This window comes from Microcaecilia unicolor, chromosome 1, assembly GCF_901765095.1.
Source record: "Microcaecilia unicolor chromosome 1, aMicUni1.1, whole genome shotgun sequence".
NCBI lineage: Eukaryota > Metazoa > Chordata > Amphibia > Gymnophiona > Siphonopidae > Microcaecilia > Microcaecilia unicolor.
The window spans coordinates 421,544,210-421,568,804 of NC_044031.1; the positions used below are offsets into that span (position 1 = coordinate 421,544,210).

The window sequence follows — 24,595 nt, forward strand, 5'->3', positions numbered from 1 at the left end:
ACTGAAATCTGGGCTTAGCACATTCTAACACAGGACTTTTCCATGCACTAAGCCCAGATTTAACATGGCACAATTTAAGGTTTTAAAAAATTATTTTTCAGGTGGTGCGCTAATGTCCACATTAGTGATGTTACCTGTAAAAGTTAATGTGGGAACAAGTGCCAAAGTGCTCCCATGTCAATTCTGCTTTAGCCAGTTAAGGGTAAATTCTATACATTATGCCTAAAAAATTGGCATGGAAAACCCCCCACTTAAGCGCTATTCTATAAGCTGCACCTATTGTTAGGCACAGTTTAAGTGCAGGAGCTGAGCATAAATTTAGCCGTGTCCATTTGCACCAACAAAAATGGATGTAAATGCCCCCCCCCCCCAATTTATACACAGAACCCCCTTATTCTATAATCGCATGTGTAACTGGAATCCATGGATAGGGACGGGAAATCCACCTAGGTGGATGAACAACAAAATCCCACGGGACAAGTGAATTAAAACTGGAAGTGGGAAGTGGACCAATGACTCTAAAGACTGGGACAGCTGGATCAAGTATGAGAGACTTTATTGTAGACTCAACACAGATCTGTGTTTCGGCCACAGGCCTGCCTCAGGAGTCTTTGTAGTGTGTACATTATAGAGACTCCTGAGACAGGCCTGTGGCCGAAACACAGATCTGTGTCGAGTCTACAATAAAGACTCTCGTACTTCATCCAGCTGTCCCGGTTTCTAGAGTAATTGATCCACTTCCTACTTCTCGTTTTGATTAATTGGAATCCATGCCCATGCTCTGCTCCAGAATGCTCATGACCCTCACATTTCCGTGCCCCCTTTTCTAGGACATGTGTAAAATTTAGACGTGGATCGTGCACTTAAATTTAAGTGCATACCTGTTGATCGATTTCAATTAGCACCAATAATGATAGTTAAAAAGCCAATTATTGGGACTAATTGGCTCATTATTGAATTCAATTGCATGCGCAAATTGAGCGTGTGCCAAACATTTTTGCGACTTTTATAGAATCAGTGGGTTAGTGTGCAGTAATCCAAATGCACTAGCTGGTTCACACTTCCTTGCCCATTCTCCATCTATGACATGCCCCCCTCCAAACAATAAGGACCAAATTCTATAAATGGCACTTAAAGAATTGGCACATACCTTCCCACCTCCGTGCTTAGCATTATTCTATAAACTTCACCTAAAGATAGGTGCAGTTTATAGAAAATGCATAGGGCCTTATTCTATAAAGCTTATGCTCCTAAATTTACACCTTAAAAATTATACTCCTACTTTATGAGCATAATTTATGCTCATAAATTACAAGCATAATCTATTTTGGAGCATAGAGTATGCTTGTAATTTAGGAGCATAAATTTATGAGCATTAATTATGCTCTTAAATTTAGGAGCATAAATTGTGGAAACACAAATCTAGGAGCATAACCTTTATAGAATAAGGCCTATAGTGGGCGATTCTATATATGGAGCCTAAAAAATTAGCGCTGAAATCAGTGCCGACTAAGCGGATTCTATAATCGGTACTTTTAATATTCCTGTCCAGCTCATGCAGTGCTTTAAAGTAACTGGTAACAGCTTAAACTGGAAGAGTACAGAAACTGATAGCTGATGTAGATTCTGAAGTATGGGAGTAATGTGGTCTTGTCAGATACCATCAATGAAGAACTTTGATGCTATGTTTTGTGCACACTCCAGTCTAGGTAACATATTCTGGAGCAACTCTATGTGCCAGCATTGCAGTCATTCAAATAAGATACCATCGATGCATGAACGGTATTGCCAAGTCAACAGCATGAACAAAATGACAAGGCTATGTATTGCCCATAGTAGTGATCTTCTCTTGTATAACAAGTTGTGAGTCCATCCATACCCCTAAATTCTGCACTCTGTCACTAAATGGTAACATAATGCTATCTAAATTGTAACGTAAGCTCGACTGGCTTATTACCTATTTACATGGCATTTGATTTAGTGGTGTTTAATATCAGTCTATTACTAAGAATCCCACTTGCAATAGCACTCACACATTTGTCAATTTTGCCCATATTATTGTTTTGTTCGCCACTTAGTGGAACATAGAGCTGGATTTCATCAGCAAAAATATGAATTAATTAATTTATTTAAAAATACTTATCGTTCACAGATTACCATAAAGCATACATAAAATAAACCCAATAAAAGCAAAAACAACACATAACGTGTCATATCCCCATTACAACAACAAAAAATAGCAGACTGCAATCACATTAGTCAAATCAAAGCTGGTCATATACCCCTGGATTCTATAAAGGTTGTCGATATTTGGGCACCAAAACTTGGGCGCAAATCCAAAATTGGCACACAAAACAATTAGTTAATGGGCTCCAATGATTTAATTACTGGAGTTAACATGTACTTAATTGGTACTAATTATGATTAAGGTGCCGATCTGGCTACATACTTCTGTAACAGTGGGCGCCAAAATTGGATTGCATACTACTGAAAAGGGGTGCGTGGCTGAGGGAGGGGCATGGGTGGGTTGGGGCATTCACAAAAGATACGTGCAGTGTTACAGAATAGCGGGGCTCTGTGCCCAATTTGTGCACCAGGATTTACAACAGGTTTCAGCTGGCATAAGTCCTCATGTCCAAATGAGCACCAAGGGGGTCTTTTACAAAGGTGCGCTAGAATTTTTAGCGCATGCTAATTGTGTAGACACCCATAATATTCCTATGGGCATCTACATGGTTAGTGCATGCTAAAAACGCTAGTGCACCTTTGTTAAAGGGGCCCAAAATTTGGAACCCAAAGTTGAGCACTGAATTAGGTGCTCAATGCTATTTTATAAAAAGTGCATATTCCGGAGCATCCTTTATAGAATAGCATTGCACACTGAATTTTAGCACTGAGGGCTGAATCTGGCTCTTATTGGATTTTTTTTTTTTTTTTTAAAAGGTCTACGTACATCGATAAAGACCCTATTTACTAAGGTGTGCTAGTGTTTTTAGCACGAGCAAAAATTAGCATTCGCTAACCCATATATTCCTATGGGTGTTCCTAATGTTAGTTCATGCTAATATTTAGCATGTGTTAAAAACGATAGCTCGTGTATAACGTGGCTTAGTAAATAGAGCCCTAAGTTAAGATCTCCAGTAAGTATAACTGACCTCTTTTGTTTTATTGACTGGGTCTCCAATAACATATAAGGAGAATAAACAAGACCTCTGGAAAAGAAGTGATTATGTGATCAATAACAAAAAATGAATGGTTCCCAGTACTCCCTAATTTAGACTCTTTGTGGCCCTTTTACTAAACTGAGGTAAAAAGAGCCCTGTGCTAATGGTGAGGGCCATTTTTGTCGCACACTGAGACCCTTTTTACTGTAGCAGGTAAAAAGGCTGAAAAAAGACATGCCATATGGTAAGATTGCTCTAACTGTGTGGCCATGCGAGGGGGAGGGGGAGCACTTATTGCCACCCATTGAGGTAGTGGTAAGGGCTCCTGCGCTAACCCAGCAGTAACCAGATAGCGCTTGGCACTGCATTATTATCACCAAGTAACCCCCTGCAGAAATATTTTTTGAATATTTCCACTAGCGCCTGAAAAACCGTGCATTGGGGTTAGAACTACCACCAGTGCCCACTTTGGGATGGGGATAGTTCCGGATTGTCGCCGCCACTTAGTAAAAGGGCCCGTTTGCAATTGTCTGATAGTGTTAATTATTGGATTGTGACCTCAATATCTACTTTAGACAACATCGGCCCCTGGAGGAATGTGAATTAATAAAGTTAAAAAATGAACCATGGTATACTGAACAATTGAGATCTGAGAAGCGAGAGTTATGAAAAAAGAGAGATGAGTGAAATATCCAGATGCTTATACCAGTGGCGTAGCTATGTGGGGCCACAAGAGCCTGGGCCTCCGTAGATTTGGCCCTGGACCCCCCTGTCAATGACCCTCTCGACCCCCCCCTCCCGCCGCCAACCCGCCGTCGCCTACCTTTGCTGGTGGGGGACCCCGGCCTCCGCCAGCAAAGGTAGGCGACGGCAACGGCGAGAGGAGGGGTCGAGAGGGTCGTCGGCACGGTTGGGTCAAAGTTGTTGTTGTTGTTGGTGGTGGTGGCGGCGGCAGTGGGGGGGGGAAGGGTTGCAGCACTGGGGGGGGGGGAGGGCTAAAATGTGCCCCCTCACCTCGGGCTCTGGACCCCCCTCACGCCGAAGTCTGGCTATGCCCCTGGCTTATAATCCTGGGGCTCCTTTTACTAAGCTGCGATAAGTACTAATGCATGCTTACTGCAGCAAAGAAAGGGCTTATTGGGGGGCGAGGTCAGGCATCCTGTGGTAGATTTTACATGTGCACGTACTACCCATGCACTAAAAAATAAAATGTATTGTTTAATGCTGGGGACAGGTCTGGAGAACAGTAGACACGTTCTGTTCTAATAGGTTAGGGCAGCTACATTACCATGTGCCAACTGATAAGTGCATGAGCCCTTCCCTACATAATGGGTGGTAGCAGGGGCTCACCCACTAATGGCTATGTGCTGAGAAAATTAACGTGTGGCCACTATTCATGGTAAAAATGGCCTTAGCACATGTTAATGACCTGCATAAGGACACACTAAGACCACTTTTTATCATAGTTTGGCAAAAGGGCCTCATGATGAGTATAACACTTTATCGGACAGTTATCAGCCATCATGTATAATGGCAAAAATGTTTGTAATAATAAAATTGAGACAGCTGCTGTGGACACTAGAGAATTATCTTCTGTTGTATGATCTCTTATAATATCTAAAGATTATTTTAATAAAGAAATATGTTTATGTGATGAATTTGCAAAACATTTTTTAGAGAAAGTATAGATAATCATTAGCTCTGTGATCCCTACTTCAGAAGGGTGTGAAGGTAAATGGGAAGAATTTGTACCTGTAACTGACTGGTGGGATGTGGTGGTAATTCAATCTTTGAGTAATTCATCTAAATGATTGAATTTATATTCTTTGTCAGTAATAGTTAATAAATCATACACTGAGGGATATGTTCCTGAGCAATGAGCAATTGAAGAGGATGATGGTTAGACCATTATTAAAAGGCAGTTCATGATATTTCAGACCTATTTCCTCCCTATCATTCCTATCTAAGGTTACAGAGAAATTGGTTTTACAGCAATCACTAGCTTTTGTGGAAGATAATGAGCTATTTGATATTTTTCGATTTGGATTCAGACAGAAACACAACACTAAAATGTTGTTAATTTCCTTGCTGGATGAAATTCATGTAGGTTTTGACAAGGGAGAAACATTTTTGTTGATTTTATTAGCTGCTGCTTTTGATACAATCAATCATTCCATTTTGATTAAACGGCTGCAGTTGGATGAGACTGGTGGGTCAGTGCTCTCTTGGTTTGCTGGAGGAGCTTTGGAGGACTCTGCAATCACCCAGGTCCTGACACACAGGGGCAGGAGAGAGACCGAGGGAGCAGAGCCATCTGGCGCTGGGTCCCCCTTGGAAGCTGGGCCCAGGGAATCTTGCCCCCCTGCCCCCTCTTGGCAGCTCTGTTTGGTTTTACCTTTCTAGTTTTGCCTCTGATGCAGCTTTTTGTCAAATCGTGGCTACATCAGCCATAAGTGTATATTGAATTAAAACCCTTGCCACTATTATCTATATTTGTTGGTCTGCTGTTTGCCCTGCTGTGCTTGCATCACAGATCTTCTGCCTCTCTTGTGTTTTCTAATATTACACGTGTCAGAGGCATTCAATATTTCCTACAAGAGGACAGAGCACTGTGAAAGATCACATGATAACAGCCATAAGTCCCTTGTTCAATGATACTTTATGTTTCCTATTACTCAAGAATGAAAAAAAACCCATCTGAAGTTCTACCCTTAATGCCCAAACCATTCAGCCATTGAACAGTAATTTATATACCTGTGTGTCTGTCATATGCTGAGGGGAGATAAGAACATAAGAATAACCATATTAGGTTAGATTAATGGTCCATCTAGCCCAGTATCCTACTTCCAGCAGTGGTCAATCCAGATCATAAGTACCAGGCAGAAACCCAATTAGTAGCACAATTTAATGATAACAATTCCAGGGCAAGCAGTGGCTTTCACCATGTCCATCCCAATAACATAATGTGGACTTTTCCTCCAGCAACTTGTCCAAATGTTTTTTAAAGCCAGATACGCTAACCACCATTATCACATCCTCCGGCAATGAGTTCCAGAGCTTAACTACTCTTTGAGTGAAAAAATATTTCCTCCGATTTGTTTTAAAAGCATTTCCATTCAATTTCATTGAGTGTCCCCTGGTCTTTGTACTTTCTGAATGAGTGAAAAATCGATTCACCTCTACCCACTCCACACCACTCAGGATTTTGTAGACCTCAATCATATCCCCCCTCAGCCTTCTCTTTTCCAAGCTGAAGAGCCCTAACTTCTTTAGCCTTTCCTCATATGGGAGCAGTTCCATTCTCTCTATCATTTTTGTTGCTCTTCTTTCAACCTTTTCTAATTCTGCTATATTTTTTTTGAGATTCGACGACCAGAAATGAATGCAATACTCAAGGTGAGGTCACACCATGGAGCGATACAGAGGCATTAGAAATATTTTTGGTCTTGTTTTGTATCCCTCACCTAATTACTGCTAGCATCCTGTTTGGTTTTTTGGCCACTGCCACATACTGGGCAGAAGATTTCAGTGTATTGTGTACAATAACACCTAGATCTTTTTCTTGAGTGCTGACTCCTAAAGTGGATCCTTACATCAGATAACTATGTTTTATATTATTCTTCCCAAAGTGTATCACTTTGCATTTGTCTACATTAAATTTCATCTGCCATTTAGATGCCCGGTCTTCCAGTTTCCTAAGGTCTTCCTGCAATTTTCACAATCCGCCATGTGTTTTGACAACTTTGAATAGTTTTGTGTCATCTGCAAATTTAATCACCTCACTCATCAGTTCAATTTCCAGATCATTTATAAATATGTTAAATAGCACCGGACACAGTATAGATCCCCGTGGCACTCCACTATTCACCCTCCTCCATTAAGAAAAATGGTCATTTACTCTACCCTCTATTTTCTGTCCAATAACCAATTCTTAATCCACAGGACATTGCCTCTGCCTCCTATCCCATGATTCCTTAACCTTTTAAGGAGTCTCTCATGAGGTACTTTGTCAAAAGCTTTCTGAAAATCTAGATACACTACATCAACTGGCTCACATTTATCCACATGTTTATTCAGCTTTCAAAGAAATGAAGCAAATTGTGAGGCAAGACCTCTCTTGGCTGAATGCATGCTGACTCTATCCCATTAAACCATGCTTGTCTATGTGTTCTGTCATTTTACTCTTTATAATAGTTTCCACTGTTTTGCCCAGAACTGAAGTCTGGCATACCAGTCTGTAATTTCTTAGATCACCCTTGGTGTCACATTGGCCACCCTACAATCTTCAGGTGCTATGGACGATTTTAACGACAGGTTACAGATCACTAGCAGCAGATCAGCAATTTCTTGTTTGAGTTCTTTCTATACCCTTGGGTGTATACCATCTTGTCCAGGTGATTTATCACTCTTTAACTTGTCAATTTGGCTCAGTACATCTTCCAAGTTCATCGAGATTTTTTTTCAGTTCCTCTGTGTCACACCCCTGAAAACCATTTCCGGTATAAGTAGATCTCTTACATCTTCTTCCATAAAAATTGAAGCAAAGAATTCATTCAATCTCTTCACCGTGGCCTTGTTTTCCCTGAGTGCTCCTTTTGCTCCTTCCTGACCAAGTCCCCTCCATCCCTCAATTAGGGCATCTAATCAACAACAAGACTGTCTCTGTACTTCTAGCTTGAAAACCTGATTGGTAGATACCTAAATAGTTGAAATATCCAAGAAGTTCTAGAACTAATGATACACTGCCCATTCAATCCCTTTACCAAGTGTATGGTAGATCTAAGACTGGCTAAAATTAGGCATGCCTCATAGGTCTGTGGATGCTTTTTTAACAGTATGTTTAATTAATGGAGTTTAATGAAGTTTGCCAGAATATCTTCACGTAGAAATGGACCAATCACAATTTGGTATGACTGTACAATGATAGAACAAAAATCATTCAGGCGGAGGGATGAACTTGAAGCTAAGCTGCAAGTGCTTTGTAAGTAGGGTTTTAACTTGTATAATAGACAGTGAGTCAGTTTTTATATTTATTTTTGTTATACAGTTCTGAGATGAAATTAGCAAACCATTTGAACACTGAGTTGATTTTCCATCCCTTATATAAGGAAGACTAATAGATAAATTGTCAATAATCCACTAAGAAATTCAGAATATATTTTGGCCATCTTTAGTTAAAAAATATATAGCAAATTATTTTAGGTAGCCACAGAAGACTCCTATGAGACACTAAGGTGATTATTTTAGATGCTCTATTTATGTTTTATACATCGTAAAGTCTGGCATTTAGATATCTATATTTCATGGACATCCAAATCCTGATTTTATAAAGCCAGGGTATGGACATCTACAACTGCAGTATATCCATATCACAAGGGGGAATTGTCTGGGTGTATTTTGTGCAGGTCTAGGGAAGGGCCAAAAGAAAGCTGTCCAAATCCAATTGCAGAAGAGGAAGGGACATCCATGTATAAAAAGATGGATATTGTATTTAGACCTGGTACTTGGTATGTCCAGGTTAGAGAAAGGTGTTCTGATTGAGCAGTTCTCTATTAGAAGGAGTAAGGAAGTCACAGTAGGTATTTTTCTGTCTCTGGAGGCTCATAATTTTAAAAAAGAAAAGAAAATTACAATCTGCTACAGTGAAGTTTGAACCTATGACCTCATGCTCTGCTCAACTTTTCAGCTGGCTGTTCTTATTAGGGTACTCTTCCACATGGAGGTCTATACGGCCATATAGAATATCGATATTTCTATGCTGCCATGCAGGGGCATAGCCAGACCTCGAGGTGGGAGGGGGGCCAAAGACCATAGTGGGGGGCACATTTTCATCTGCCGCCCCCCACTGCTGCTGCCTCCCTGCCGCTTCCCACCCACTGCTGCCACTGTACCTATCTTGGCTGGCTGGGGTCCCCAACCCCCACCAGCTGAAGCCTTCATCCAGTGCTGGTCTCTGCTGCTGCCGCATTGCTTGCCTTGCTCTATCTTCCCCTCACAGTCCAGCATGCTCGTTTTATTGAAACAGAGCATGTGCGCATACTCAATTTCATTAAAACAAGCGTGCCGGACATGAGGGGAAGAGATAGCAGGGCAGGAAATGTGGTGGCATCGGAGACCAGCACTTGGCGAAGGCTTCAACTGGCAGGGGTTGGGAACCCCTGCCAGCCAAACCAGGGGCCCAGAGCAAATTTGGGGGGCCCAGGCCCTCGTGGCCCCTGTAGCTATTCCACTGCTGCCATGAAGCCATCTATGTCTCTTGCTTTGCCCTGATCATAGTTTGGACATTTTAGTTTGTAAAATGGATGTTCATGCTGGAAGTAGCCAGAACTTGGGCGTCAATTTCTTATGTATTTTAAAACAGGCTGTATATCAGCAGATCTGCTCTAACATTTATGAGAAATTGACACCATATCTGATGTATGCACTTGGATGTCCATATTCTAAGTTGAATGTTTTTCTAAAATTCCACTCTGTGAGCAAGGTTAAGTTCTTAATTTAAGAGTACTTGCTTGCTTTATTAACACTATATGCTTATTTTTAAAGCTGCAACCCAGCTGTTACCAGTTGCACTATTTGGATTTTAATTTTGTTTTCTCAGTAAAGACCAATACTGTGTCTGATGTATCTCCTTGAAGTTATGAATCACATGCCTTGAGCCCTAAAGAATGGCTTTACTTTTCCTGTCAAAGAATCCTAATTAGCTTTTTATAGAAGGTCCAGGGATTTAGCCTTGATATCATGTGAGTCTCCTGTATAAAAATTATACCCAGGAGTGGGGCTACCACAAATAGCACCCAAAGTGGGGCCCTAGGTCAAAGGAGACCTGAGATTAAGTATTTCTATGTAAAAATGTCACTATCTGGGACTGTTTGAAGTTGTTACAATTGGATGGAAAACTTTAAATATACCTTTAAGGTTGCCTCCATTCTCTCTGCTGGGAAACAAATTGGCTGAAGGGTACAAAAACTCAGGAAATAAAGGTAACATATGATACCACTTGGAGTGTGAATGGACCACAGTCAATCAGAGTTGTTGAAATACAGAGCATGCATAGCTCATTGCTCTCTGGACAAGGCAGCATCTGCAAGTGGCAAGTTTGGTCAAGCAAATTTCAGGTACTAAAAATTTGTATCTGGAGAAAGGTTAAGGTTCTCAAAGACTGGTTCTAAAAAGAGGTGGAAGAGGATGTGTAGTATGTGTTTTGAAGAAATTGCAAGAAACGGGCTCAACTGATTGCCAGTCAGGAAAAGGCAGGGCCCAATCAGTTTGCACTGAAGAAAACATTGTGACAGTTGAAGACCCAGCTCGTGAAGTGGTGTCATTTAGGTTAGGTGACTGGAGTGGGTGTTGGCTTACTGCAAATTTATTCAGGATGGTATATCCCAAATTTTATTGAAATGGGTCAAGTTTTGACAGACTTATGTAGAAAACAAGTTTTGTATAGCTTTTTTGAAACACAGTATAATAGGAGCCACATAACTATGACAAGTTTCTGGTTGATACATATTCTAGACAGAGGCAAATAAAAGGCATGTATGTGGATGGCTGAAAAACTGGGTGGACAGGTACTTGGATGAATCAGAGGATATTCATGGACCTCGGGATTCTATATATGACACCTGAAATTCCGCATGGAAACCAAAGCGTATTCTATAACAATGTGCATAAGTTAATTGTTAACAAGCAATTATCAGTACTAATTGGCATTAATTGAGATTTACGCGCAAAACTCACTAAGTGTATTCTATAACGTGGTGTGCCTAAATTTTAAGTCGAATAGTTGAAAAGGGGGCATGGCCTTGGTTGGCCTGGGTGTTTCTAAAATCTATGCACATTATTATAAAATACACCTGCTCTGGGGGATTCTATATATGACGCTTAAAAAATCTGCGCAGAAAACATTTCCACCTAATTGTGTTCTATAAACGGTGCCTATATTTAGGCATGGTATATAGAATACATTTAGTCAATATCCTAGCACCTAAAATTATGCGCATCCATTCACACCAATGAAAATATGGTGTAAATCTTGGCACATAGATTTAGGCACAGAAGGCCATATTCTATAACAAAGCATGTAAATTTGGAATGCCTATGAAACACTCATTTCCCTGCCCATAACTATGCCCCGCATTAAAATTTAGGTGCAGTGTGTTACAAAATAAGTTTAGGGAGTTGCGTGTGTAAATTCTAATTATTTCCAATTGGTGCTCATCAATGATTGTTAAGTGCTATTAACAATGCTGATTGGCTTGTTAAGCCAATTAAGTTAAGCACATTGTTATAGAATACACTTGGATTTTGGCATGGAATGCTAGGCGTACTATATAGAATCTGGGAGTCTGCGCCTAATGTAGGCATTGGGATTTACATCAAGTAAAATGTGGCCTATTTTAGGCATACTTTAGAGAATCTCCATGTTTTTTCCCACGTGGATTTTTCAGGCACCATAAATAAAATCTAGCCCGGAGTATGCATAGTGGCTCATCTTACAACATGCTCAGATTATTATCTTTTGAGCTATGAAAATCTTCTTCCGCTGAAGATTTTAAGGATGACAGAATTCAAGTGAATATAGAAAAGAATGCCATTTCCTTTCTGACACTATGAAATTGCTAGGTATTTTAAAAGAAACTTTGAAAGTGCATGCACTTTTGTTTGCGTAGCTATACCTAGAATTCTTTTCTTATTTCTCTCTCTCTCTCTCTGTGGGAATTTGAACAGAAAGCATTGTTATTTCCTCCACTTTCCTTTATCGATTTATGTGTTCCTGAAAGAAAGTCTTGCCTTCAAGTCTGTATTTTATTAGACATGAGGCAGTAAGCTGGTAATCAATGAGATTTCTATATAGTTGGAGCAGAATTTAATATGAGATACTATGCTATTTAAATTTGATAAGCAAAACACAGCAAACTCTTTTCTGACAAGGTTATCAAATGGTGCTTATTATGAGGTAAGGCAGGCTGCACACCTGAGATACAGGAAAGGTACGCAGAGACTGGCAGTAGAGAAAAAGCAACTCTATTCCTCCAGACACTGAGGCTGAATTCCCCTTCCTTCAGCAGCTTTTCCTAAAGCAAAGGTGAGGGGAAGGAAGGAATCCACTCAGTGCAACAATAAAAAATATTTTTTAGCATCCGGGTAGTGTGCTGATTGAGAACTTACCATAGGATGCCTGAGCACGTCCCACTATAAGCCCTTTTAAGCTATGGTAAGCCCATGCTTACACTTATTGCAGCTTAGTAAAAGGACCCCTTAATAACTGAAGTAGAAGGAATAACTTTTGTATTCTGGGAATTCCAGATGGAATGATTAGGAATGACAATGGGCCAGATTCTATATATGGCGCCTAAAAAATCCACGCGGTAAACATTTCCAACTAAGTGTATTCTATTAGTGGCGCCTAGATTTCGAGACAGTATATAGAATATGCTTAGTTGATATTCCAGTGCCTAAAACTACATGCATCCATTTACACCAAGAAAAAAATGTGGCGTTAATCCCTGCACGTAGATTTACACGCACTGGAACATAATCTATAACTATGCACATAAATTTTGGAATGCTCACAAAATGCCCATTTCCCTGCCCTTGGCCATGCCCATTTTGAATTGTGTGCATTAGAATTTAGGTACAGTTCATTACAGAATATGTTTAGCGAGTTGTGCGTGTAAATTCTTATTATTGCCAATTCCATATCATCAAGCTGATCAATCCATAGACTGGTGGGTTGTGTCCATCTACCAGCAGGTGGAGATAGAGAGCAAACTTTTGCCTCCCTATATGTGGTCATGTGCTGCCGGAAACTCCTCAGTATGTTCTCTATCTCAGCAGGTGGTGGTCACACACAGCAGCAGCTCTGGCTAGGCCTCCAAGCCTAATCCTTAGGTTTTGTTGAGGCCTGGGGTTGAGGGCTCTTTTGAGCAAGTGCAAACCTGGTGGTGCCAGGTCCCTCCTTTTCTCCCCCCTCCCGCTGGCTCCATTAAAAAAAAAAAAGAAAAAAAAATTTTGAACGTCCTTAAAGGCGTTTATTTCGACGTTTATTTAAACGTTCATTGCAGCTACTCACTGGGACACCAGTTCGTTACAGCTCGGAGCGGCAAGCAGGTAATTTTACCTTTTTATAGCGGGCAGGGGGTTCCCCGATTCTTCTCCTCGTGGCATATGGCGTTGGAGGGCGAGGGCGCAAAGGGCGCTCCCCGGATCGCTTGAGCGCTTCTAGAGGGGATGCGGGGGTCTTACAGCCTGATTCGCCCTTGTTGGGTGACAGTTTCGTGACCGATGAATGTCCCGGTCCTTCCTCCGGCGTGGCGGTTTTTCCCGCCATAAATGCCCATCCCCCGCTCCTCGTCTCCGCCATCTTGGCCGGCCACGCGGCTCGGACGGCTTCTTCGGGGCCGCCCTTGAGGTTGGAGACATTAGTGCCATGAACGCCCTTAATTTGGGCGACGGCACAAAAGCGGCTACAGTTAAGTGCCGTTCTTCCCGCGCGGCTCCTTCGCGGAGTGTCGCGCCGGACGCCATTTTGGATGCGCAGCATGTTTCTCCCCCGCTCTTGCGAGCGTCGGTTGAGGGTGCGTCTAGGGCTGTTGCCCAGGCTGCGGAAGTGCACAGTATGGGGGGTTTCTCCCCCGAGTTTGTTTTACTGCTGCATCAGGCTTTCCTCATGCAAAACGCTGCCCCTGCTCCCTCTTCTGATAAAGAGGTTGAGGTTCCCAGAGGTAAACGCCCTCGGGTTGATTTCCAGGCCTTGGAGGACTTTGTCTCCTCCGATGTAGATGATGGCAGCGTGTCTGAGGTCTCCCAACGGTCCTTTGCGGATTCCTTGGAGGAGACGGATCCCCGCTCGGATGGAGCGGATGACCCCTCTGCAGCGCGGCTTTTTAGCCCAGAGGATTTGCCCAACCTGTTAGTGCAGGCCATGGGCATTTTGATGATTTCCTCTCCGGAGGACGTCTCTCCCTCAGCCCCTGTTGGCTCTGCCATTATGCTGGGGACGAAGCGCCCGCCTAGAACCTTCCACGTGCATGAGCCATGCACCCCTTAATTTCGGCTCAATGGGATGTCCCGGAAGCGAGCCTTAAAGTGGCTAGGGCTATGTCCCGCCTCTATCCTTTATCTGAAAGTGAACATGAGGCCTATCTGTGGCCTACTGTGGATTCTTTAATCACTGCGGTGACTAAGAAAACGGCTTTGCCGGTGGAAGGTGGCACGGCCCTAATGGACGCCCAAGACAGAAGATTGGAGGCGGCCTTAAGGTCGTCCTTTGAGGCAACTGCTTTGTTTGCAGGCCTCGGTTTGCGGTTCCTATGTGGCCAGGGCGTGCCTGACTATGGTGCAGCGGGCTTCCCCTCGGATCATTCCTTGAGGGTTGATTGGCCGGCCCTGGGATCGGGCCTAGCCTATTTGGCAGACTTGCTGTATGATGTCTTGAGAGCCTCAGCTAAAGGCATGGCTCAGACAGTCTCTGCGCGGCGGTGGCTTTGGGCTGAAACATTGGTCTGCTGACCACGCCCCTAAATCCCGCCTGGCTAGATTGCCTTTTAAAGGCAAGCTGCTCGTTGGGGTCGAGCTGGACAAAATCGTGACCGATCTCGGCACGTCTAAGGGCAAGAAGTTACCAGAGGTCAGGGCTCGGGCTAGTACCCGTCCCGGTCCCTCCAGAGGACGGTTGCAGGAAGCCCGTCGGTACCGCCCGGCCAGGCTGGGCTCCTCTGCCCCCTCTTCCTTCAAGAGGAATTTCTCCCCCAAGCAGCATTCCTTTCGCAGAGACCGCCGTCCCGGAGGTGCTCCCTCCGGTCCTCCCCCAGGGTCTCGTACCCAGTGACGGGGCCTTGGTCCACGCCCCAGTGCAGATTGGAGGATGGCTGTCCTCGTTTCTGGGTGAGCGGACCACAGTAACTTCACACGCTTGGGTGCTGGAAGTCATCAGAGACGGCTACAAGCTAGAGTTCTGCCGACCCTTAAGAGACGGGTTTGTACTCTCTCCCTGCAAGTCTCCGGTCGAAGCTGTGGCAGTGCAGCAGACCTTGGACAACCTGATCCGCCTGGGTGCGGTCGTTCCGGTGCCAAAAAATCAGATTGGCAAGGGACGTTACTCCATTTACTTTGTGGTACCAAAGAAAGGAGGTTCTGTCCGGCCTATCCTCGACCTCAAAGGGGTCAATCGGGCCTTGAAAGTGCGGCACTTTCGCATGGAGACTCTCCGCTCTGTTATAGCGGCAGTGAAGGCAGGAGAGTTCTTGGCTTCCTTGGACTTCAAGGAAGCGTACCTGCATATTCCCATCTGGCCTCCTCTCCAACGCTTTCTGCGTTTTACAGTCCTGAGATGACACTTCCAGTTCAGAGCCCTCCCTTTCGGGTTGGCTACTGCTCCGCGGACCCTTTCCAAAGTAATGGGGGTCATAGCGGCCTTCCTGCTAAAGGAAGGAGTGCAAGTCCATCCTTATCTGGACGACTGGTTGATCCGAGCCCCCTCTTATGCAGAGTGCGGCAAAGCTATGGACCGGGTAGTTGCTCTTTTGAGCTCCCTGGGATGGATCATCAACTGGAAGAAGAGCCAGCTGCGCCCGACTCAGTCCCTGGAGTATCTGGGAGTTCGATTCGACACCCAAGTGGGCAGAGTGTTCCTGCCAGACAATCAGTTGGTCAAGCTTCAGGCTCAGGTGGACTAGTTCCTAGTAGCCTCTCCTATTCGGGCTTGGGACTACGTGCAGCTGTTGGGCTCTATGACGGCCACGATGGAAGTAGTGCCCTGGGCCAGGGCTCATATGAGACCACTACAGCTATCTCTGCTGCTGCGCTGGACTCCGATGTTGGAGGATTATGCTGTGCGCCTTCCCTTGGACCCAGCAGTGCGCAAGGCGCTGAGCTGGTGGACGCAGACAGACAAGTTGTCTGCAGGAATGCCTCTGGTGACCCCGGAGTGGATTGTCGTCACGACAGACGCCTCTTTGATGGGCTGGGGAGCCCACTGCTTGGGAAGGACAGCGCAGGGGCTCTGGTCTCCTGCAGAGGCAAGTGGTCTATCAACCTCCTGGAACTCAGAGCCATTCGGTTGGTGTTATTGGAGTTCATCCCGGTACTGGTGTTGAAGCCTGTACGGGTCCTGTCGGACAATGCCACGGCTGTGGCCTATATCAACCGCCAGGGAGGTACCAAGAGCGCCCCTCTAGCCAAGGAGGCTATGAGTCTTTGCCAGTGGGCGAAAGCGAACCTGGAGCAGCTTTCAGCAGCCCACATTGCCGGAGTCATGAATGTCAAGGCGGACTTTCTCAGTCGCCATACCTTGGAGCCCGGAGAGTGGCAACTATCTGCTCAGGCGTTCTTGGACATCACGAAGCGCTGGAGCCAGCCGAGCCTAGATCTGATGGCGTCATCGGCCAATTGCCAAGTGCCGCGCTTTTTCAGCAGAGGACGGGACCCTCGATCCCTGGGAGTAGATGCTCTTCTCCAACGGTGGCCGACACAAGAGCTCCTCTATGTGTTCCCGCCCTGGCCCATGTTGGGCAGGGTGCTAGACCGGGTGGCAAAGCATCCCGGCAGGGTAATCCTGGTGGGTCCGGATTGGCCCAGACGTCCCTGGTATGCGGACTTGATCAGGCTCTCAGTCGACGATCCTCTGCGGCTGTCAGTGGAGCAGGGCCTGTTACATCAGGGTCCCGTGGTGATGGAGGATCCCTCTCCCTTTGGTCTTACGGCCTGGCTATTGAGCGGCAGCGTCTGAGGAAGAAGGGCTTCTCAGACAAGGTTATCGCCACTATGTTGAGAGCGAGGAAGCGCTCTACTTCTACGGCTCACTTTCTCCCTTCACTGCTCCAATTCTTCAGTGTTGGCGTTCCTGCAAGAAGGTCTGGAGAAAGGCCTGTCGCTCAGTTCCCTTTAAGTCCAGATAGCGGCTCTGGCTTGCTTCAGGGGCCGCCTGAAGGGTGCTTCCCTGGCTTCGCAGCCAGATGTGGTGCGCTTTCTCAAGGGAGTTAATCACCTGCGCCCTCCTCTGCACTCAGTGGTGCCTGCGTGGATTCTCAACCTGGTGCTAAGAGCATTGCAGAAGCTGCCTTTTGAACCCTTGGCAAGGGCATCTCTGAAAGACCTGACGTTGAAAGCAGTCTTTTTGGTGGCTATCACTTCAGCCAGAAGAGTTTCCGAGCTCCAGGCGCTCTCTTGTCGAGAGCCTTTTCTGCAGTTCACTGAGGCAGGAGTGACTATTCGCACAGTTCCTTCCTTCCTGCCCAAGATTGTTTCTCGCTTCCATGTGAATCAGCAGCTCTGTCTCCCTTCCTTTCGTAGGGAGGACTACCCAGAGGAGTACTCTGCTCTTAAATATCTGGATGTGAGATGAGTCATCATCAGATACTTGGAAGTGACCAATGATTTCCGGAAATCGGATCATCTGTTTGTCCTGTTTGCAGGTCCTCGTAAGGGTCTGCAGGCTGCTAAGCCTACAGTGGCAAGATGGGTCAAGGACGCCATGGCAGCGGCTTATGTGGCCGCGGGGAAGGTGCCGCCTATCCAACTGAAGGCTCACTCCACAAGAGCTCAGGCGGCCTCGATGGCAGAGGCCGGATCCGTCTCCTTGGAAGAGATATGCAAGGCGGCAACTTGGGCTTCAGCTCATGCATTCTCCAAGCATTACCGTTTGACGGTGGCTGCACGGGCGGAGGCCCGGTTTGGAGCTTCAGTGTTGAGGTCAGGGATTTCAATGTCCCGCCCTGGGTGAGTACTGCTTCGGTACATCCCACCAGTCTATGGATTGATCAGCTTGATGATATGGAAGGTAAAATTATGTATAATCATACCTGATAATTTTCTTTCCATTAATCATAGCTGATCAATCCATAGCCCCTCCCAGATATCTGTACTGTTTTTATTCTGGTTGCATTTCAGGTTCAAGTTTAGTCTTCAGTTACTTCAGAAAGACTTCGTGTTCAAGTTTTTTCACTTGGATTCTTCAAGAGTTGAGACGAGTTTGTGTTACAGTGAGCTGCTGCATTCCTCTCCCCCCCGTTTTACGGGGCTGGATTGAGACATAAATTCTGCCGGCACTCCCTCCCGCTTCGTGCGGCTGTAGGGCAGCTTTGTACCCCTCCCGCTTCGGCGGTGTTAGGGTCAGTCAGCTCCTCCCGCGGTTGCGGTTGCAGGATAAGCCAGATCCCCCCGCATCGGCGGGTGTGGTGTCCCTCCCCCGCTCCGCGGGGATGAGCTGGACGGATTCCCCTCCCCCACTTGTGTGGGGATGAGCTGGGTTAATTCCCCTCCCCCGTTTCGGCGGTGGTGAGCTGGGCAGAGTGTCCCTTCGTGGGTGTAATTCTCTTATGTGCTGAGTCCTGCGGATGGAGCTTTGATATCGACATACTGAGGAGTTTCCGGCAGCACATGACCACATATAGGGAGGCAAAAGTTTGCTCTCTATCTCCACCTGCTGGTAGATGGACACAACCCACCAGTCTATGGATTGATCAGCTATGATTAATGGAAAGAAAATTATCAGGTATGATTATACATAATTTTACCTTAGTGCTCATTATTGCTTATTAAGTGCTGTTATCAACACTAATTAAGTTATGCACGTTGTTATAGAATACATGTGGATTTCAGAACAGATCTTTAGGTGCATTATATAGAATCCAGCAGTAGTATGTGAAGCTCATGGAATCTTTGTTACCTTAAATGATGGATATTTGGAGGGTTTAGGCTCCTAAATTGGCCTTTTTGAAAATTTACTAGGCTGAGTTTCTAAATTCATGCTAAAATTAGGTGGCAAAAGGGATAAATTTAAGGTTCAAAAAACATGAGTTTAGCATAGTGCTATGTGCCAACTACTTAATGATTTCTCTTGCTCTTCATCTGATTGCATTGCATTGGAAGAATAATTAGCTTGTTTCATATCACAAATGGTGGAATCTGCTGTGTTCTTATAGGCAATATGAGGAACTGGCTGCCATAAGATTTGGTTGCATCTCCTCTTTCCATAGAGCATGGTCGCTGCTAGACAACTATGTGACTTGTGAAGGGAATTAGCTCTCTAAAGTATGTTGCGCATACTGTCCTGTTTTGTTTTTATCAGCTCACTGACCTGTATGGTTTTTTTTGTTTGTTTCTTCACTGTTCCATATTATATGCTGTTATATGTTTTTATAAATATTATGTTGCTTTAAAATCAATAAATAAATAAAGTTAAACCCCCCCCCCAAAAAAAAACATAGTTTAACTTTAATTATAGTTACTTTACTAAATAGGAAGTTTACCTATCTGGTTAACTACATTTTTATTGTAGTTAACTACTGCAAAAGTAGTTAACTACTTCAATGGCATTTTAATTTCCCTTAAAATCAATTGCACAATCATTGCACTTAGGAAGAAATGTATTTAATGTTTAAAAACAGAGATAAATTCTCAGCAAATCATTAAGGGCCCTATTTACTAAGCTGCACTGTAGGTGCACAAACTTTTTAGCACATGCTAACACTAGAGACACCCTTAGGAATATAATGGGTGTCTCTATCATTAGCATGCACTAATTATAGTGAGCGCTAAAATGTTTGTGTGCCTACAGCACGGCTTAGTAAACAGGGCCCTAATTATCTAATACTAAATACTTTCTCCGATATTCAGCCAGTGGTAGGCAGCACGGTTAGCTGCCACTGGCAGTGCGGACCCTGGATATTCGATGACAGGCCGCATCCAGTGACCAGCATTGAATATCCGGCATCAGTTTTGTCCGCGACAACTCAACCAGTTAAGCCGATATTAAGCACTAACCAGTTGTGCTTAGTGGTTAAACATAGGTCTGCTATTTACATGGCCTATCTTAATCACTAAACTTAGTTGGTTAGCATTGAATATTAACTGGCTATGTCAGGTGACGTAGCCGGTTAACGGCTAGCCGCTAAGGGCTAGATTCTGTATATGGCACCTGAAAAATCTACATGTACAAAAATTACACCTAGGCGTATTCTGTAAAATTTGCCTAAATTTTATAGAATAGACTTAAATTTCCACACAGTATATAGAATACACCAAGCAGTTCGCCACGAGGCTAAATTTGGTTCTGTCCATTTAGGCCATGTCTTGGTGTAAATCCCGATGCTTAAATTAGGCATAGATCGGGTGTATTTTATAATAATAAGTCGCATAGATTTTAGAAGCGCCCACACCCCGTCCATGGCCACACCGTCTTTTCACTATGCTACTTAGGATTTAGACGCACCACTTATAGAATACCATTAGCGAGTTGTGCACGTAAATCTCAATTAATTCTAATTAGTCAGATAATTGCTTGTTAACATCCAATTAACAGTGATGATTAGCTAGTTAGCCAATTATGTGCATTGTTATAGAATATGCTTTGGTTTCTGCGCAGATTTTCAAGTGCCATATATAGAGTCTGGGAGTAAGTGCTAATATTCATCAGAGATAACTGACTATCATATGCTGAATATTAGGGCTAAGTGCTATTTAACTGGCCAGGATGTGATGAATTCCTTCAAATATGGGACTTCCAGTGACCATATGTGTCTTCAATGCACAACAAAGGACATACCTTAGATATACTAGCCTACAGATTCTCACAGGACAGTGACTTTAGAATACAGAACCCAGGATGGACAGAAGTTCCCTGGTCCAATCACTTCAAGCTAAACATGACCCTCTACTGGAAAGAACACAAAAACCACCTAACACAATTACATAAACCATACAAATCTCATGGAAATATTGATCCAATCCAATTTTGGACAGCTATATACGAAGATCAATGGTTTCCACCGACTAACTCTAAGGATTCCTACTAGAATGGGACAAAAGATGTATGCACATACTAGACACAATAGCCTCTCTGAAAACAAAAACAGGACAGAGGCACAAAGCAGTACCACAGTATGATGAAGAACTGAAAATGGCCAAAACCTACTGCAGAAGACTAGAACGAACTTGGACAAAAAATAAAAACAATATAAACAGAAATGCATGGAGCAAAGTATGAAACAGGTAGGAAACCTAAATTAGGCCAAAATAAAATACTACAAAGAACACAATCTATATTCCTTTCAAAAAGAATCTTCATGAAATCTAGACTAGGATAACAGAGGGTATAAACATAATAGAAACATGGGCAGAGACTTTCAAGCTCAAACTGAACAAAGAAAAACTCACTGCCTGATACTCACATCATCAAACAATACCGATCACTTCTTAAACATCAACATCATGGGCACATCCCTTCCAATAAGTGCTAAAAATTCTAGGAGTCACATTTGACTGCAATCTATCCTTTGATAAACAAATCATAAACATCACAAAGAAAATGTTCCAAACCATGTGGAAAATAAATCGCATAAAAAACTACTTCTCAAGAAATGTATTCCGATCATTCCATATCATCATGCTGATCAATCCATAGACTGGTGGGTTGTGTCCATCTACCAGCAGGTGGAGATAGAGAGCAATCCTTTTGCCTCCCTATATGTGGTCATGTGCTGCCGGAAACTCCTCAGTATGTTCTCTATCTCAGCAGGTGGTGGTCACACACAGCAGCAGCTCTGGCTAGGTCTCCAAGCCTAATTTTTAGGTTTTGTTGAGTACCTGGGGTTGAGGGCTCTTCTTGAGCAAGTGCAAACCTGGTGGCACCAGGTCCCTCCTTTTCTCCCCCCTCCCGCTGGCTCCATTAAAAAAAAAAAAGAAAAAACAATTTTGAACGTCCTTAAGGGCGTTTATTTCGACGTTTATTTAAACGTTTATTGCAGCTACTCACTGGGACACCAGGTCGTTACAGCTCGGAGCGAGAAGCAGGTAATTTTTACCTTTTTATAGTGGGCAGGGGGTTCCCCAATCGATCTCCACGTGGCCTATGGCGTCGGAGGGCGAGGGCACAAAGAATCGCTCCCCCGGACCGCGTGTGCGCTTCTAGCGGGGATGCGGGGGTCTTAAAGTCTGACTCGCCCTTGTTGGGTGTCAGTTCGGAGGCCGATCAGTGTCCCGGGTCTTCCTCCGGTGCGGCGGTTTTTCCCGCCATAAACGCCCATCCCCCGCTGCTCGCCTCCGCCATCTAGGCCGGCCACGCTGCTCGGACGGCTTCTTCTTGGGCCGCCCTTGAGCTGGGAGACGTTAATGACATGGCCGCCCTTGATTTGGGCGACGGCAAAAAAGCGGCTAAAGTTAAGCGCCGTTCTTCCCGCGCGGCTCCTTCGTGGAGTGTCACGCCGGACGCCATCTTGGATGCGCAGCATGTTTCTCCCCCGCTCTTGCGAGCGCCGGTTGAGGGTGCGTCTAGGGCTGTGGCCCAGGCGGCTGAAGTGCACAGTCTGGGGGGTTTCTCCCCCGAGTTTATTTTGCTGCTGCATCAGGCCTTCCTTATGCAGAACGCTGCCCCTTCTCCCTTGTCCGATAAAGGGGTTGAGGCCCCCGGAAGTAAACGACCTCGGGTGGATTCCCAGGCCTTAGAGGACTTTGTCTCCTCTGATGTAGATGAGGGCAGCGTATCTGAGTTCTCCCAACGGTCCTTTGCGGATTCCTTGGAGGAGACGGATTCCCACTCGGATGGAGCGGATGACCCCTCTGCAGCGCGGATCTTTCGCTCAGAGGATTTGCCCAACCTGTTACTGCAGGCCATGAGCATTTTGAAGATTTCCTCTCCAGAGGACGTCTCTCCCTCAGCCCCTGTTGGCTCCGCCATTATGCTGGGGACGAAGCGCCCGCCTAGAACCTTCCACGTGCATGATGCCATGCACACCTTAATTTCGGCTCAATGGGATGTCCCGGAAGCGAGCCTCAAAGTGGCTAGGGCTATGTCCCGCCTCTATCCTTTGCCTGAAAGTGAACGGGAAGCCTTTCTTTGGCCTACCGTGGATTCTTTAATCACTGCGGTGACTAAGAAAACGGCGTTGCCGGTGGAAGGTGGCACGGCCCTAAAGGACGCCCAAGACAGAAGATTGGAGGCGACATTAAGGTCGTCCTTCGAGGCGGCTGCCTTAAGTTTGCAGGCCTCAGTTTGTGGCTCCTATGTGGCCAGGGCGTGCCTGACGATTGTGCAGCGGGCTTCCCCCTCGGATCCTTCCTTGAGGGCTGATTGGCCGGCCCTGGAATCGGGCTTGGCTTATTTGGCAGACTTGCTGTATGATGTCTTGAGAGCCTCGGCTAAAGGTATGGCTCAGACAGTCTCTGCGCGGCGCTGGCTTTGGCTGAAACATTGGTCTGCGGACCACGCCTCTAAGTCCCGCCTGGCTAAGTTGCCTTTTAAAGGCAAGCTACTCTTTGGGGTCGAGCTGGACAAAATTGTGACCGATCTCGGCACGTCTAAGGACAAGAGGTTACCAGAGGTCAGGGCTCGGGCCAGTGCTCACCCCGGTATCTCCAGAGGACGGTTTCAGGAAGCCCGTCGGTACCGCCCGGGCAAGTCGGGCTCCTCTGCCCCCTCTTCCTTCAAGAGGAACTTCTCCCCCAAGCAGCATTCCTTTCGCAGAGACCGCCGTCCCGGAGGTGCGCCCTCCGGTCCTCCCCCAGGGTCTCGTACCCAATGACGGGGTCCTGGTCCATGGCCCAGTGCAGATTGGAGGACGCCTGTCCTCGTTTCTGGGCGAGTGGACCAGGGTAACTTCAGACGCTTGGGTGCTGGAAGTCATCAGAGACGGCTACAAGCTAGAGTTCTGCCGACCCTTAAGAGACGGGTTTGTACTCTCTCCCTGCAAGTCTCCGGTCAAAGCTGTGGCAGTGCAGCAGACCTTGGACAATCTGATACGCCTGGGTGCGGTCGTTCCGGTGCCAGAAGATCAGCTTGGCAAGGGACGTTACTCCATTTACTTTGTGGTACCAAAGAAAGGAGGTTCTGTACGGCCTATCCTCGACCTCAAAGGGGTCAATCGGGCCTTGAAAGTGCGGCACTTTCGCATGGAGACTCTCCGCTCTGTTATAGCGGCAGTGAAGGCAGGGGAGTTCCTGGCATCCTTGGACATCAAGGAAGCGTACTTGCATATTCCCATCTGGCCTCCTCATCAACGCTTTCTGCGTTTTGCAGTCCTGGGCCGACACTTCCAGTTCAGAGCCCTCCCGTTTGGGTTGGCTACTGCTCCGCGGACCTTCTCCAAAGTAATGGTGGTCATCGCGGCCTTCCTGCGAAAGGAAGGAGTACAAGTCCATCCTTATCTGGACGACTGGTTGATCCGAGCCCCCTCTTATGCAGAGTGCGGCAAAGCTGTGGACCGGGTGATTGCTCTTTTGAGCTCCCTGGGGTGGATCATCAACTGGGAGAAAAGCCAGCTGCGCCCGACTCAGTCCCTGGAGTATCTGGGAGTTCGATTCGACACCCAAGTAGGCAGAGTGTTCCTGCCGGACAATCGGATTGTCAAACTTCAGGCTCAGGTGGACCAGTTCCTAGTAGCCTCTCCGCTTCGGGCTTGGGACTATGTGCAGCTGTTGGGCTCTATGACGGCTACGAT

The 24,595-nt window shown here is 45.5% G+C and overlaps 1 long non-coding RNA gene across 1 annotated transcript; it reads left to right on the forward strand.

The window, feature by feature from the left end:
* The first annotated feature begins 683 nt into the window (after positions 1–683).
* On the forward strand, positions 684–20,632 carry LOC115460446. The gene is made up of 3 exons (XR_003940495.1): positions 684–695; positions 2,964–2,978; positions 20,562–20,632. It is a non-coding gene; the product is annotated as an uncharacterized LOC115460446 (long non-coding RNA).
* The last annotated feature ends 3,963 nt before the right edge of the window (positions 20,633–24,595 follow it).